At 38.8% G+C, this 17,395-nt stretch overlaps 1 protein-coding gene across 13 annotated transcripts in view; it reads left to right on the forward strand.

Moving 5' to 3' along the window:
• Positions 1 to 12,704: 12,704 nt before the first annotated feature.
• DLGAP1 (DLG associated protein 1) overlaps positions 12,705 to 17,395 on the forward strand; it is a 1,035,773-nt gene continuing 1,031,082 nt past the window's right edge. For all 13 annotated transcript variants that reach the window (XM_035269693.3, XM_035269689.3, XM_035269699.3 and 10 more), the window contains exon 1: positions 12,705 to 13,009. The gene's annotated coding sequence lies outside the window, so the exon portion shown is untranslated. The remainder of the gene's footprint in view (positions 13,010 to 17,395) is intronic.

The raw sequence follows: 17,395 nt of genomic DNA on the forward strand, positions 1-17,395 counted from the left end.
TATAATTATAATATATAATATATATAATTATATTATAAAATATAATTATATTATAAAATATAATTATATATATTTATATTATAATATAATTATATATTATAATATAATTTTATATGTTATATATTATAATTATATATATTTGGCATTTATACACCATACAATACTATGCAGCCATAAAAAGAAAAAAGTCATGTCCTTTTTAGCAACATGGATGCAGCTGGAAACCATTATCCTAAGCAAATTAATGCAGAAACAAAAACAAAATACAATTCTCATTTATAAGTGGGAGCTAAATGTTGGGCATACATGAACATAAAGGTGGGAACAATAGACACTGGAGACTACAACAGGGAGAGGTAGGGAAGTGGGCAAAAGCTGGAAAAGACACCTACTGGGTATAGTGCTCACTACCTAGGTAATGGATTCCATTGTACACCAAACCTCAGCATCACGCAATATACCTTTGTAACAAACCTGTACAGGTATCCCCTGAATCTAAAATAAGAGTTGAAATTTTTAAAAAAGAAGCCGGGCGCGGTGGCTCATGCCTGTAATCCCAGCACTTTGGGAGGCCGAGGCGGGTGTATCACGAGGTCAAGAGATTGAGACCATCCTGGTCAACATGGTGAAACCCCATCTCTACTAAAAATACAAAAAATTAGCTGGGCACGGTGGCGCGTGCCTGTAATCCCAGCTACTCGGGAGGTTGAGGCAGGAGAATTGCCTGAACCCAGCAGGCGGAGGTTGCGGTGAGCCAAGATCACGCCATTGCACTCCAGCCTGGGCAACAAGAGCGAAACTCAGTCTCAAAAAAAAAAAAAAAAAAGAAATTTTCAAAAAAGAAAAGAAAACTTCTCAACCTGATGAAGTGCATTTTGGAAGTACCATAATACCATAATCAATGGTGAAAGTACAAATGTATCCCTGCTAAGTTCAGAAACATTTCAAGGATGACAGCTATAATCACTACTATTGAATACTGCACTACATTTTCTAGCCAGGAGCATAGACAAAAAAATAAATAAATAAAACGAAAGGCATCAAAGTTGTAAAAGTGAAGCCATTTATTTGCAGATGGGATTGTTGTCTATTTAGGAAATCCTGTGATATGTACAAAAAACTACTAAGATGAATAAGATTAGCAAATTTGATAAAATATAAGTACACAAATATCACTTTTGCCATATACTTTTAGTGAACAATTAGAACTGATTGAAATAATACTATTTATAATAGCATCACAAATACAAAATTCTTCAGATAACTCTCACAACAGCTGTGCAGAATTCATGTACTGAAAACCACAATATGTTACTAAGATAAATTAAATACCTAAAAATGGCAAAATATATCATGTTTATGTTAGTTATCATTTCTACCCAAGTTGATCTTTAGATTGCAAAAAATTCCAATTGAAATCCCACAGTCTTTTATTTATTTATTTTAGAATTTGACACTGTGATTCTAAAAGCCATACGAAAATACAAAAGACCAAGAATAACAAAATATTTTTGAAAAAATGAGCAAAGTTGGAGGACTTATACAACTGACTTCAAGACTTACTGTAAAGGTACAGTAATCATAGTAGTGTGGTATTGACATAAAGAGATACAAAGAATTCAGTGGGACAGATAGATCATAGAATCCAGAAATAGACCTACACATACACAGTCAATTGGTATTTTTTAACTTGCAAAGATAGTCCAGTGGAAAAAGATCATATGTTCAACAAGTAGTGCTGAAACAATTACATACCTACATGCAAAAAATAAAATTTGATCCTCACATGAGATAAATATAAACTCAAAACAGATCATAGATATAAATATGAAACCTAAACTGTAAGACTTCTTGAAAACAAAAGAGGAAAATCTTTGTGACCGTGATTTAAGCAAATATTTCTTAGACACAAAACACGAAGTGTGTAATCTATAAATAAAGAAAATGACAAATTGGATTTTATAAAAAAAATAAGGACTTCTGCTCTTAGAAAGGTGCTGTTTAGAGAATGAAAAGACAAGCCACAGTCTGGGAGAAAATATTTGCAAGTAACATATCTGATAAAGGACTTGTATTCAATATACAAAACACTCTCAAAACTCAATAAAAATAAAACAGCCCATTAAAAATATGCAAAACTTTTAAACAGATACTTCACTAAAGATGTATGAGTGGCAAATAGGCACATAAAAACATGCCCATCATCATTAGTCGTTAGGTAAATGCAAATTAAAATGACAAGGAAATACCTGTACACACTTATTAGAATGTCTAAAATTAAAAAGATTGAGCATACCAAGTATTAGTGAGGATATGGAGGAACTTGAATTGTCATACACTAATTCTGCGAATGTAAACTGATCAAAATACATTGGAAATATGGCAGTTTCTGAAAAATTCAACACACACTTACCATATGACTGAACGATCACCCTTCTGGGTATTTGTCTTAGAAAAATAAAAACAGATATCCATTTTTTTTAAAAAAAAAAAGGCTTACACCCAAATGCTCATGGAAGCATATTTTCTTATAGCCAAAAACTGGAAAAAGACTCAGCAACGAAAATAAGTGAATTATCAATTTCAACACACACAACATGGATGACCCTTGTATTATGTTGAGTGAAATAGGCTAGAGGGAAAAATAGTACACTGTATGATACCATTTATACAAACATTTTATAAAATAATCTGTCGTGACAGGCAGAATGGAGTTTGCAGGGAAAGAGGGTTTGGAAAAGGATAAGAGGGAGATAAACAGGGAGAGGGAAATTCATTATCTTTATTGCAGTGATGGTTCCATCACCGTGTGTTCATGTCTGTGTGTATACACACACATATATATACTCCCCTGTATATATACATATGCATCAAATTTATATATACATATTTATTTACACATACACCTATGTATCAGAATTTATATCATACGATTTAATACATTTGGTTTATTGTCCATCAATATTTCAACAAAACTGTTCAATAAAATTGCACAGGTCTCTGTCATTTAAACATTGTGCACAAATAAAATTGTCTTTTTCTTACTAATGCAAAATAATCATTAGTATGTTAACCACATTTTAGGGCCATAATGTACAAATAATGTCAGCATCTCTAAAGTTAATTAGCACTGTTTACCCACACAAATGCCCCTGGGCTTCTATTCTACACGTTGTGCAACTTTGTTTCAGCTTTTTATGATTTATTTGTTGTCTATTATTTCAAATATCAAAATATATGTTTCTTGAATTATTGCTTTAAAGCTGCCATAGAAATAGACCGTTATTCAGTTGTTAAGTCGACCAAAGATTAAAGAAAGATGTGTTGTAAAACTACAAGCTCTGAGGCCAAACTCAGGTTCAGATTTTGAAACTGCCACTCACTGGCTGCAGATCCCAGAACACATACTTAATTCAAGCAAGTTTCCTCATCATTAAATGAAACTATCAATGGCCAGTTCGAAGCTTTGGTTGAGAGGATAAATAAAATATTGTATACAAAATGTCTAGTACACAGTAGACACTCCAAATTTTTTTCATTTACTTCTTCGTCATATGAGGTAAATTGACACTAGCTCTTTGCTGATAAACCCCAAAATCTCAAACAATAGATGCAACAGATAATAAAATATCCAACTGGGAAGATGTATGGTTTTTGGGTTTCTGCCATTTCCAATACAAGACACACTCCGACTAATGTGGAGAGAGGTAATGGAGAGTATTTTAAGAGGTTTCTATGGCAGACTTGGAAGTGACAGACATAATTTCTGCCTATATTCACTTCACTAGAACACAGTCCTACGGTCATAATTGTTAGGTAGTTTGAGAAAGCAGATTTGCTCTGTGCACTGGCAGTAAAATTAATTTTAGTGCACAGCTAGCATGCTTCTGCCACATTCTCTGTGTAAAATTAAGAGCGAAGGCTGAAGGAACACTCAGATGAGCTTCAGTGTAGAGCCTTAGTAATATCCACCTGTAGTGTAGAGCCTATATTGGGGCTATATTCCAAAGAGCTCAGGTTGCTGGCATATAAAGTCTTATCATATATGTTATCACTCTGAATGCTAATGCTTACAAGACTATAGTAATTATCACCATTGTGAACATCATCAGTAGCTACCATTTCTTGAATGTCAACTTTTCCACAAGACTTGAACCATGCGTTTCACCAATATTATTTCATTAATTTATATTTTCAAGTGGAGAATTCTTAGGGACAGAGGCATATCTTGTTTGTTTGTTTTCCTGCAAGCCTTTTAATATCAAATAGAGTAAATGCAGACTATGATTAACTCGAAAGAATGAATATTAGAAACAGAATGTCTTAAATAATTCTGAGAAATCCATCTCAGTCTTTCTAGTGTCCCAAACATAAATATATACACATCTTTTTTAAAAACGTGTCTTAAAATGTATGAATATGGGCATATCAATATCAATAATACATGCCTGGGAGCTATGCTTCTCAGGATTGAATAAATTATATCTTCCTACAAACTTGTATCTAAAGAATCTGATTCTTGGAAGAATGTGGCTTATTCACAGAATTCTTTGTGTGTAACTCATCAGTTATTCATGCAATCACTGGATATTCACTGCTGATTTCCCTGAACTACACAAAAAGAAAGGTGTTTTCCTTTTAAATCCACTATATACATCAATGAAAAGAAAATAAGATTCTACACAAGTGTGCATGCTCCTTGCTGGTTAAGCTACTGGTTTATGTTAATTCAGGTCATTCCAGTATTGTGACCCGTTTAATCTAGATTCTCTTTAATGAGAGTCATGTTTAACATGGCATTTCTCCCTGACAGATCCATGATATGTCTACCTTACATAAAAAACTTAAATGTGAGCTGGATTTCAAAAAGATGGGCAGTCAAATTTAGTGCAATATGAAAGAAGATTAATAATAAAAAATAAATTATTCTTTTACTTATCTAGATATATTGCTTGTGAAATTAAAGGTCAAATCCTAATCTTGTTATTTCTTTTAAAACAATTTTACCTAATGTAGTCTGTCAAGAACATTTATGTATCTGGAGAAATTAGAATACTACATAATTATAAGATTTTTTTGAAAGGGTGAAATGTCTTGAAGGATAAAATTAAAATGCTTGGAGGTGAACTTTTAAATATATATTTCTAGACATAAAAATCTGGAGCATGTCTTTTCTCAAAATTTATAAAATAATATGTTAATTTTTGTTAGCTATTAAGATATTCTCATTTTCCCCCCTTTTACCACTATGCTGGAAGATAAGTGATCTAAGGTCATGTAGTATCAGCAGTTCCTACTATAAATGAATGTATGTATTTTCTTTTCTATGCTTACTATTCTTGAATTTCTTCGTATTTGTTTTTCACCACAAATAGTTATTTCCAACCTGTTAAAATTATTTCAACAGTATTTCAAAATGTGAAAAGTCACTCCTCTCAAATGAATTAATTTGATAATTTAATGAAGAAAAAGTCAGATTGTGAATGGCTTACATGTCATACCTACTGTTTGATTTTATCTTGAAGACTTCTGAAAAAAATTTAGACAGCAGAATAAAATAGATAACTTATTGTTTTAGGAGTCTGATAAAACTTGGGGCCAAGATGTAGTGATAATATGGTAGAAAGAGATACAGAATGACTTTAATATTAATATTTCTGGCTTCAGTGTCTGGGTATGTGGTGGAATCAACAATCACCAGTGTGGAAAGACTGACTGGATGGAAGATGGCCTGTTTGGTTTGTGATGATGAATATGTGAGCACTATACAGATCTTTCTGGTAGAGACATTATGCATGCAAAAATGTTGGTTTGAAATTCAGCATCAACCAGTCTCCTCTCCTGAAATTCTTCCATTCCTTGGTTTTTGTAGTACTGTTTCCCTAGGTTTCCTCCCACCTGTGTGGTTTGGGGCTCTTCCTCATTGACCAGTAGTAGGCATGGTAGAGATTCTCCAAGATCCTGATCGCAGGCTCTTTCTCTTGAGAGATGTCATCCCTCAGCTACCATCTTGGGGGCATGAAAATTGCAACTTAGGAAGGGTAGTAGGAAAGCCTGAGGGCAAAGAAGTAGAAAACAAATAGGCCAGCGTGAAGATATGGAAGTTTCTGATGGAATTTTTAAAAAATCAGTTGTCAAGAGCCTAAAATTTTACTTAGAGATCAAAGAAATAGGAGTTACACTAGATCTTTTTGTTGAGAAAATTAGACGTCTTTTATCAGAACAAAGCCAAATTGCAACGTGCAAGGCTCAAGCTATATGACAATGAGTAGAAGAATAAATGAGGGAGAGGGGATGAAGACAAGAAGAGGAAACAGCATGTGTAGATTAATCGGTAAACATGGTCTGGTGCTTTATTGCGCAGTAGAATGACTATGGTTAACAATATTGTATTTTATATTTACAAATAGCTAGAAGAGAGGATTTTGAATGATCTCATTATAAAGAAATAATAAACATTTGAAGTGACAGACATGCTAAATACTCTGACTTGATAATTTTACAATGTATATACATGTACTAAGACATCACACCATACTCCATAAACATGTATAATTATTATGTATCAATTTAAAAACTAACTTTTAAAAGAATGTCAGGGAATAAAAGAAGGGGGTAAAACAGAAGCTAAGTCCATTTTATTCTAATATTTACAACTATAATGAAAACTGTTAAATAAAATACAAAGTGAAATATTTAGTGAAAAGAATTTAAGGTTAATATCCTTTCATTTCACTAGATTGACTATTATAAAGAAAAACTAGTTAGGGTGTTTTCAAACATATTTTTTCAATTGCTTTTGTTCGTTTTTGTTTAGCATAAAAAAGAAAGTTCCTCATTTACTAAACCTGATGTGGGATGAGTTTTAAAATTTGGATACATGTTATATTATATCATACACATGTTTCTATTAAATGATAGGATATATCCTGAAACCACAATATAGTCTCAGAGAAGTTCAGGTCAATTGAGTTTCACAAATACATATTGATTATCTATTGAGAGAGATTTATTATGCTAGGCATTGGGAATCAAAAAATAGGGGTAGCTAAAGTCTCAAAAACATAACCTAGATAATCTGAAACTTGTAATAGAATGTGGTAGAAACTAAGATAGTGATAGGTGCAGTGAGCACTGGAAACACTTAGTCCAATTTAATATTTTAGGCAAAAGGCATACAGAAGCCCACCTTGAAGGATCAATAAATATTAGCCAGAAAAAGCAGAGAGAGGACACTGAAGACAGAAAAAATATGTAAAAGCTACAGATGTATTACAGAGCATGATACATAAATGGCATTATAAACAGCAGTTTGATTTACTGAGGCCTAATGTTCAAATCATGGGAGGAAAGGCTGAAGAAGGTGAAACCATGTTCATGAAGAACCTTCTATGTCGTTGTAAGGAAATAAACTTTACATGGTAAATAATGGTCATTATTAAAGATTTTAAAGCACCAAAGCAACATGGTCAGAGTTGCATTTTTAGAAGACCACTCCTGTGGCAATGAAGAGAAGGCAAAACTGAAGAAATGGAAAGACATCAGGAGGATAGTCTAATAACCTGGAGGTGAGACAATGAAGGCCTGATGGAGCCATGTAATAGAAATGGAAATTGACAAAGGATCCAAGAACTATTCAGATAGTGGGAGATGTCAACAGCATTTAGTAATGGAATAAAGGTTGTTGGTAAGTCCAGAAGTCTAAGAAAACGCACAGGTGTCTGTTGTTAGTGACTTGGTGGATGATAGTGCCATGAATCTATACAGTATAACAGGAAATGAAATAAATTTGAATGGAAGTGAAAGGCTGATGATAATGAATTTAATGCAGATCGATTAACTTTGAGATAACTGTAGAAATTTCAGGAAGATCTGTCTAGTGGGTCTTTGGATTTACAAATCTTAAACTGAATTAAGAGGTCAAGGCTGAAGATAGGATGTAGAAGTTATCACTATTTTAATGTTACTTAAAACCATGGGAATGGATAAGAATGCTCTATTAATACAGAATAAATTTATGTCTTTCACATTTACCATTCAAAATGCCCTTTGAGTTCTTTCTTCTTTCACTATTGTGCTTCATTTTAAAATACATGCATTCTTTTGATAGCACATGTAAAGGTGTCTCTAAAACTGACCTCATTGCTTTCATTTTCAGCAAATTGACCTGGGCCACTCACTATGGCTTTTGTCATGGCTGATGTTAATACATGGTCTCTTTTTACAATAAATTCATGTACATCAGATGATATCAATTTGACATACATGGCATCAGGGCCTTCACAGCCACCATAGGTTTTCTCCTCTCCATCCATTCTGTTCTCATCAAATTCTACTTTGCTTCCCCAGGAACTTCAGTAGTTTCTAGTCAGCCCTGCAGGAACTGCAGCCAGCCCCATGGACCACCACAGCCCCTATTCCAGGGCCACCCCTTTACCCTCTATGCTTCATTTTATTGGGATTTTACCTGTTTGACAGTTTTGTGGTCTAGAAGGAATGCTATCATTCTGATGTGACTGGAGAACTGGGAACTCCTGGATAGGAACCCATCTGTCCACAGTTTCCAATTTCCTGTTCTCACCAACACGTTTGCGAACTTAACCAGCTTTGAGTTAGCTTCACCAAAAGTAGGTACACTTTTCTATGCTTCTTTTACAGTGAGGGCTATCATGCCACCAACTACCAACAGTGTGTTTTTGAAAGCATGCTCCCAAGGGCTGGGTAAGCTGTCTGTATTAGTTTCCTGTGGCTGCTGATACAAATTACTATAGAATTTATGGCTTAAAACAACACAGTTTTTTAAATCTTAGAGCTCTGGAAGTCAGAAGCCTAAAACCAGTTTGGCTGGGCTAAAATCAAGATGTTAGCAGACCGGTGTTCCTTTTGGAAGACTCTAGAGAATTCTTTTCTTACCTTTTCTAGTTTTTAGAGACCACCATATTCTTTTGTTGATGACCACCTTCCTCCATCTTCAAAGTGCATGTTTCAACCTGTTTCCATCATCCCGTCTTTTTCTTCTGCCTTTGACTTTCTTGGCTTCTTCCTGTAAGTACCTTGTATTTACAATTGGGCCAACTGGGGTAACCGGGAAAACTAGGATAACCTTCCCATTTCAGGATCTTTAATTATATCTGCAAAGTTCCCTTTGCTAGGTAAGGTACCAACAAGAATTAGAACTTGGACATCCCTCCATGGTCATTATTCAGCGATCAAATGAATACAGCTGACAAGCTGTGGCTTGCAGTAGTGCCTACAGGTGCTATGAGAATGCCAATAAGGCCATAGAATATTTAACAGCATTTAAAAATCTCTTAACTAAAAACAAGCATATTAATAAGAACAAGGAAATGAAGTGCTATCAGTTTTCGTTACACAATATCATTGTTTGTTTCCAAGTAACTGTAAGGATTACAATGTAAATTTCATAGCTAAAGTACCAGACATTTATCATTTTTTAAAAATCTCAGCATGCTGGGTGCAGTGTGGCTCATGCCTGTAATCCCAGCACTTTGGGAGGCTGAGGCAGGCAGATAAGGAAGTTAAGAGATTGAGACCGTCCTGGCCAACATGGTGAAACCCCATCTCTACTAAAAATATAAAATTTAGCTAGGTATGGTGGTGCATGCCTGTAGTCCTAGATACTCGGGAGGCTGAGGCGGGAGAATGGCTTGAACCCGGGAGCCGGAGGTTGCAGTGAGCTGAGATTGCCCCAATGCACTCCAGCCTGGTGCCTGGTGACGCAGTGAGACTCGTCTCAAGAAGAAAAAAAAGAAAAAGAAAAAAATCTCCGCATCAAATCCTCCTTATTCATCACCTTATTCATTACTCCCTGATTTTATGTTGAGGAACTGCCTATCTTCAATCATGTATTCTTGTGGAAGTGACATAAATCCAGGTGCCCACCCTCCATTCTGAAAGTCAAGGAATCAAATGTTTCCTCTTCCTGTCCTAGTATTTATAGCCAGGGAGTCAGTGCCTTTATGAAATTTGGCCAAGCAAATAAAGGCTCAACCCTGTGATTTTGAATCTTGATTCAGTAATGGAAGGTGAGAAAACCTTGGAATTTACTCAAGTTGACTGTGAAGCACCAAACCAAACTACTGTCTTTCCTGCTTCCTGGCCCATCAGTATTGCCTCAAATCCTGCCTGTTTCCAAGACTGCCTTCCAGCCCTCTCTTTAATTCTGGAAGCTTTCAATATTTTTCCAATAAATTATTTTCACTTAAGTTAGCGAAATTCGTTTTCTGTTGCCTACAGTCAGAAAACACTAACAATAGCACTCTTACATCAATATTATTGTTACTGGGTTAAATCTACTGTAACAATTTTGTAAGAAAATTGATTTTCCACTTGAAGTAATTGTATACACTGAATTCCTCTAATTTGAGTTAGGGCCTGACAATTATATTGACCTTCTTATATATGTGATGTCATTGGAAAAATCTATGGATGAAATGCCATTAGATATCAGGAATAAGCTTTAGTATTCCATAGTATAGTAGGGGAACTATATAGTTTAATTTATTGCATATTTCAAAATAGCTAGAAGAGAAGAATTCTAACGTTCCCAACACCAAGAAAACATAAATGTTTGAGGTTAGGAATATCCTAATTACCCTGATTTTATCATTACACATTGTATATATGTATGAAATTACTTAATACCCTACAAAATATGTACAACTATGATATATCAATTTAAAAATCAGAAAAGAAAAATCTATGAATTAAACATATTTACAAATCAGGAAAGGCAAATTTTCCAAATTATGAAGGCTCTTATCACATATCAGTGTTTTGCCCTTTTGGGGAATCTGATTTGAAGTATACGTGTTCCTGTAGTAATTCTTTCTTTCTTTCTTTCTTTCTTTCTTTCTTTCTTTCTTTCTTTCTTTCTTTCTTTCTCTTTCCTTCCTCTCTCTCTCTCTCTCTCTCTCTCTCTCTCTCTCTCTCTCTCTTTCTTTCTTTCTTTCTTTCTTTCTTTCTTTCTTTCAAGACAGAGTCTGGCTCTGTCATCCAGGCTGGAGTGCAATGGCATGATCTCGGTTCACTGCAAACTCCACCTTCCAGGTTCAAACTATTCTCCTGTCTCAGCCTCCAGAGTAGCTGAGATAGACAGGGTTTCACCATGTTGGCCAGGCTGGTCTCAAACTCCTGACCTCAAGTGATCTGCCCGCCTTGGCCTCCCAAAGTGCCAGGATTAGAGATGTGAGCCACCGTGCCTGGTCCCTAGAGTAATTATTGAATTGTCTGAGTACATCTTTTAGATCATTGTTAAAGCCTTTGTGCTCATGCTACTACAATGCTGAGAATTTACCTCCATTTAGTGGTTTCAGTAATTGTTATTTTCTTTAATGAAAAATCACTCAGTGAAAATGCAGGAAAGACATTATTTATCTGAGTCACATTTTTATGAAAACTGTTCTTCACTTCCTTGCATTTTTAGAAGTGCTGTCTTTAAAAGGATATTCTATTAATATTTATAATTAGACATCACACAAAACAGATGCTAAATCTTATGCTATAACTTGTGGGTAAAATTACATAAAGAAGATTATACACTTTTTGGCATAATGTTCCCTCAGGGAGCCATAGAACAAAGGGCATTCTCCATGAAGATGCCATTTATTTTTTGAATAGACGGAAATAATAAGGCAGTGATTAACCACGATTATTTTAACTGTAACGTTTGCAATTAAGTGGGCAGCACAGGAGCTCAATAAATACTTAATTGATTTATTTTTTTCTCTCCTTGACCCACATCGCAATTCACCCAATCATGCCACTATCCCTATTCTGACTTTGAAACAAAGTAAATTCTCCCTATTTTCAGTTTGTTTTGGCATGGGGCTCAACCTGTGTGGAGGGGCCTGGTGTTCAAGTGAACTTGGGGTGGATCCTGGGATGTGTAATTAATTACCGAGGGCACAGGTCAGGAGATAAGATTCGTTTCGCTTTTTGAATTACCTCTTGGCCAAGATGAACTGTGGGATATATATTGTATCTTCGAACCTACAGCCTCCCCGGAGATTTGTCGTGGAGGTGAGGAAACAGGCTCTGAGGGATAACGGTTTGAAAGTAGTGGCGCTGGGTGCGACCATGGGTCCTTACGAGTCTGAGACTTTCCATTGCCACCAACTCCTTGCTGGAGATTACTTCTTTAAAAATTCTCCTAGGAAGCCTGAAGAGGGCCAGGAGAGGTCAGCAAACCCTCTGCCCGCCAACTTGATTTCCTCTGATACAAAATGTCTAGAGTTCTCCTGCTTTCCTCCCTTAAAAAGACAAGATTAGGAACAACGGCTGGCAAGAGAGGAGGGGAAAGCTTAATTCTCCAAAGATGCTGCGCAGGGGAACCAATGGGTCACGCCCACTCGCGGGTGACCGCCCCTCTGTTCCATCCAGGGGATACTGGGCTTTCTCCTAGGTCGGGGGCGAGAGCACTTCCCATCTAGAGACTGAGCGGACAGCACCCGCAGGCCAGGAGCGCTTTCCGGGAGGCGCCGGCTCCTCCCCACGGCCTGGACTCACGTGGCAGGGCTGGGGCCGGAGCCGGCGGTCGCGCAGCGCCGTAGTAGCTGGGGCGGGTGGGAGCGGCTGGCTCCGGGCCGCGGCTGCCGCCCGCCCGCCGGCTCCGGTGGTTGGGCGGAGGAAGAACGGGACTCCTCCTCCCCACCGTATTAACATGCACCCAGGGGCGGGTGACCAGCCCAGCCTCGCCGCCCCAGCCCGCCGCGTCCCGGCGCTCAGCCTCCGCTCCAGAGGCAAGAGCTGCGCTCAGGGCGCCGCAATCGCGAGGACACGGCCTCGCGGACACCGTCGGCCCCGGGGCTTCGGCAGCGTCGGCGGCGCGAGCAGCCACCGCCTCCTCGGCTCCTCTCTCGAGTCCTTCCCGTCACCTCCCTGAGAGCCGGTCCCGGCCGCGGGGACATCCCTTTCGTCCCCGCTCCGAGGCTCGTGGGACCAACGGACGGACGCAGCCAGCGAGGACCGGACTGCGGGACGCGGCCAGGTAACGCCGGGCTGCGCCGCGGGGCTCGGGCGTGCGTGGCGGCGGCGGTCGTGGCGCGCGGGTGGCTCCTGGCCGCTGTCTGCCCTGCGGCGCGGTCACCGCTTCCCTCGTTCGCTGAGGGGCTGCGGGCTGGGCTCCCCCGGCCGCCGGCTCGCGAGTTCGTGCTCCCTACCCTTTCAGCAGCCCGGGGCGCACTCCCGGGCCCTCTGGGTACCCTGGGATCTCGGGGGCGAGCGCGTCCTCCTCGGCCGTGCGGTCCTCCCGGCTCCCCTCGGGGAGCCAGGCAGGGGGCGGATTTCTAATTGCGACAGGGTCCTGGAAAGGAGAGAGGGGGAGAACAGCGGTCCTCTATCTCAGTCAGGTCCTCCGGTCAAATTCACGCCCCCCCACCAATCCCCGGTGCACCTTGCAGGGGAGGACAGGGGTGCTCCCCTCAGGAGATTTCTCAGCAGGCTCCTGGGTCGTTTGCAAAGCAAGTTGTTGCACTTGCTTTTCGGGTGACATTTTGGTATTGATTGTGGAAAGGGACCAACTCCCCCGTGCGTTTGTAAGAGAAAGCCAAAGAAACAGAGACACAAAGATGGGGGGGGGGGAGAGACAGAGAGAGAGAGAAAGAGAGAGAGAGAGAGACAGAGAGAGAGAGAGAGAGCAATGGGGTCCAAGGAGGATGTCACTGGAGAGTCGCCCCCTGCCCGCGACCAAGACCAATTCCCGGAGAATCGCGGGGCGGGCGGGGAGACCCCGACATTCAGCGAATTGAATGCGCCAGGTTGGAACCGAGGCCAAACAGGGACCTCTTCTCGGGGCAGAGCGAGATAACAAATTGCACTTTCATTGAGGGGCTGCTGCAGCTGCGGGAGGCACCTTCGGAGCGCCCGCGGCGATGAAGACCCTGCATTCAGGACTCGCGCTGCTGCGCTCTTTGCGGAAGGCGCGCAGTCCCCGCCTCGCTGGGTGACACCGGGAGGCCGTGGGAAGGGGTGGCCCGCGGCTCGGCTGCCGGAGACACTGAGTGCCTGTGTCCCAGTGCTGCGCTCGCCCCCGGCTGCAGGGCTTGCCTCCTGCCCGAGCGTGGCGGGGCGGGGAATTTTCTTCCAGAGAGGGAAGGGGAAGATGTTTGGAGGGGAAGGGGTTGAAGGTAGCCAGGCGGCGAGGACCGGGACGCTGGGTGGGAGATGTGGTGAGGTCTTTTGTGAATCCAGGCGAGACTCCTCACTCCTTACTCCTGACACAGTGAGACTGACTCCCGGTCGTGGGAGGGGTATGCACCCTACCTCCTTCCATAACACGAGAAGTTACGGAATTACGAGGAAAGACATATAATAAAAGTACCCATTAAAGACAGATCTTTAGCTTTTATGGTCTTCGTGAATGTCTTCGTAGACGGTTACGATAGCAGTCTAAGGTGTAGTTAGACATTGAGATGAGAAATGCTTAGAACTAGGAAAGCGATTTTAGGACCTGAGGCAAACATCCTCCTGCAAATTATTTTTTACCCTGAAAGAGCTGTTCTAAAAGGAACAGCCTTTTGACTGTTATTTATAGCACTATTTCAGTTCAGGAAGCGACTTTCTATTGGCCTAGGTCATTTTGCATATAAAGCAATGCTTTTTATTCCTTGAATAAAACTTGAACGGAAATGACATGGAGGCAAGAAATTTACAAGTATCCTAATTTATCTCATGCCAGGAGAATAAAGTTTTCTTTAAGTTTTTAAAGGGAAATTCAAGGCTATAAAGAAATAATGAATATGTCTATGTAAAATGTATGAGATTAAAAGTTTAAGTTATAAAAGCTACGTTTGGTTCAGAAAATTCATACTCTGGCATGAAACAGGAAAGTTCATAGAAATTGGGTGTCAATAGTCCTGTTCTTAATTTCCTTTGGATTTAGTACTTAAATTTAAAGTTGTTTGAAGGGTTAGTGCCTTGAAATATTCCCACACTTCCAGGGAAAAATGAACTGGTTAACATTCTTTTAAATATGTCAAAATAATTTTCTGACAAAGCTTCTTAAATCTCACACAAGCAATTGTACTTTGGGAAAATAATGAATATATGAGTTTTCCCTAGGAGGGAATTTTCATGGTTTAGCATCTGTAATTTATTCTTTTACATAAATTTTGTCTGCCAGGACTAAAAACTCAATAAAAGTATATTAGTGATTAGTGAAAGCAAATGGAAGCAAGACCTTCCTTGCAAAATATTGTGTAGCCCGTATAGAGAATTAGCCTAAAACTAACTGTGGTGTTCTACTTTTTAAATCCTACTAAACTTAAGTGTCCTATTGAACCCAATTTGGGACTAGAAACTTCATGCACTTTGAGTTAACTCTATTAAATATGTGTGCCTTTGTTCCATATAACCATTTAGATTGATTTTTAAAAATATAGATTGAATTTTTAAAATTAAAACTTGGATGAAGGGAACTTGTTTTACAAAATACTCATTTTAGAAATATGTAGCAAAGTAATAATTTAAGCTATAACTTAATTGAGATGAATACCATATTCTTTGAATAGCAACTTTCAGAAACAAAGAATTTCGTGTTTTGATTTTGATCTCACTTAATATTTCAAATTCAGGAATGACAATAAAATGTTATCTAATATGTATGTTTATACTGAAATTTCTGTGATCAGCTCACATTCACATTATGTCACCTTCATGATCATTCCCACAAATTGTTCCACTGTTTATCAGAGGAGAGGGAATTGGTTTCCTCTTAGGAAGCATCCAATTAAAAGACTTTTTTGTAGATTTCATCTCTATAGAAATCACACTTACCTCTCTTTTCTTAAATTAAGAAAATGATACAGTTGTAGTTTCTTTTGCTGCTTTTCTCTTTTTCCATTGGTAATTATATTTCCCCTGCTACAGGAACACCATTGAAATAATAAGGCTAAAAAGACTTTTGCAAAACCTAAATGCGCTTCTCCAATCCTCACTTCTCATATTTATAATCTATGCCTATCTCTGTGGTGTGTTGGTCTTTTTGTACATTTTTTTTTTTGTTGTTTTAAAGAAACACTGTCACAAAAAGATACTTTGTTAGCATTGTAGAAAAATCTTTGTGCTCTTGTTGAAGACTTGGATGTTCAAAGACATCCCATGTCTTGAGCTGTTTTATTTCCTAAGATCCTAAGTGCTACTAGTTCTCTATTTTCAGAGAGGAATAACTACAGTGTCCCTCAAAATATGTTTTTTTCTTTTCTTTTTTTAATCATGAGAATTTGTAGCTTCATTCTTGTTACTGCCTGATGAAGGTGACTTTGTCTAGTTGTGTGGTCTATCAGGAATTGCCAAAGATGTTGTCCCTTGGAAGGTCTAAAACATTGCTTTACCACAGAGGAGGAGGGAGAAATAGTCTTCTGACATCCATTTTAGTATATTAGACACTCACAGATAACTGATTGTATGAGATACCAGTTACCAGTCCTTTGCTTCTAAGACATATCAATTTAGCTTATACAATACTGGATACTGTATGCTGTTTATTTGCTAAATTTTTCTCAGTAACCCTGCAAAACACACACCTACAGAGCTAAACATGTGATTGAGAACAAGAAAAAATGGGATGTGACAGTTAAATGAGGCATTTAAAAAGGTGAACAACATCCCTTTGACGTCTTCCGTTCTTTAGTCTGATTGTACAGAGATTGGTATTGCATAGGAGATGTGTTGACCTAACCATTTCCCATCCTTCTTTCTAGCAAATGGTAGGTGACAGCTAGCTGTTGTATAAGTGAGAAAAAGGGAAATCTTCTTCATTTATTGACTGAAGATTTTTCCTGGTTGCTTTATTTTCTCCCTCCTGTAGGAGTTAATGATTACTGGGTAACAAGTAATAGCCCACTTAGGAAAACCAACTCATGCAAGAGGAAGCCGTATGGGTCTATATCCACAGATATTTGGCTCGACTTTTTCTTGGATAGACCACCAGCATTGCTGGGATGTGACAGTCCCATTTCATATCTAGTAGTGACCTAGGTGTCAATGTTCCAAAAAGATTATGAAGATGCAAAGCACCCTCCTCCCTCTTCCTAAAATTTGCCAGAAATTAAACTGTTCATTTTCATATGCACTTTACCATGGTTTGCTCCTGTGTTGCCATTGACAATTTCTCTATCTTCTCTCAATGTTTTCTTGTCAGATTTGTAAGCAACAACACAACAGCAAACCACAAAGTTTATGATGGAACTGCTCAGTCTTGCCAGGTTTTCAGCAGAGTGGTGGTCTTACTGAAGCCACGGATAAGCATTTGGATGAGGAGGCATTGTGCTGATTTGCTTATCTCCCTAGCCTTGCTTCTGAATATCTGCACCAGGAGGATTCAGAGACATTTAAATGGCTCCCTCAGGAGGCTTGTGGGAAGGTCTCTCTGGGC

Source organism: Callithrix jacchus, chromosome 13 (assembly GCF_049354715.1).
Source record: "Callithrix jacchus isolate 240 chromosome 13, calJac240_pri, whole genome shotgun sequence".
NCBI lineage: Eukaryota > Metazoa > Chordata > Mammalia > Primates > Cebidae > Callithrix > Callithrix jacchus.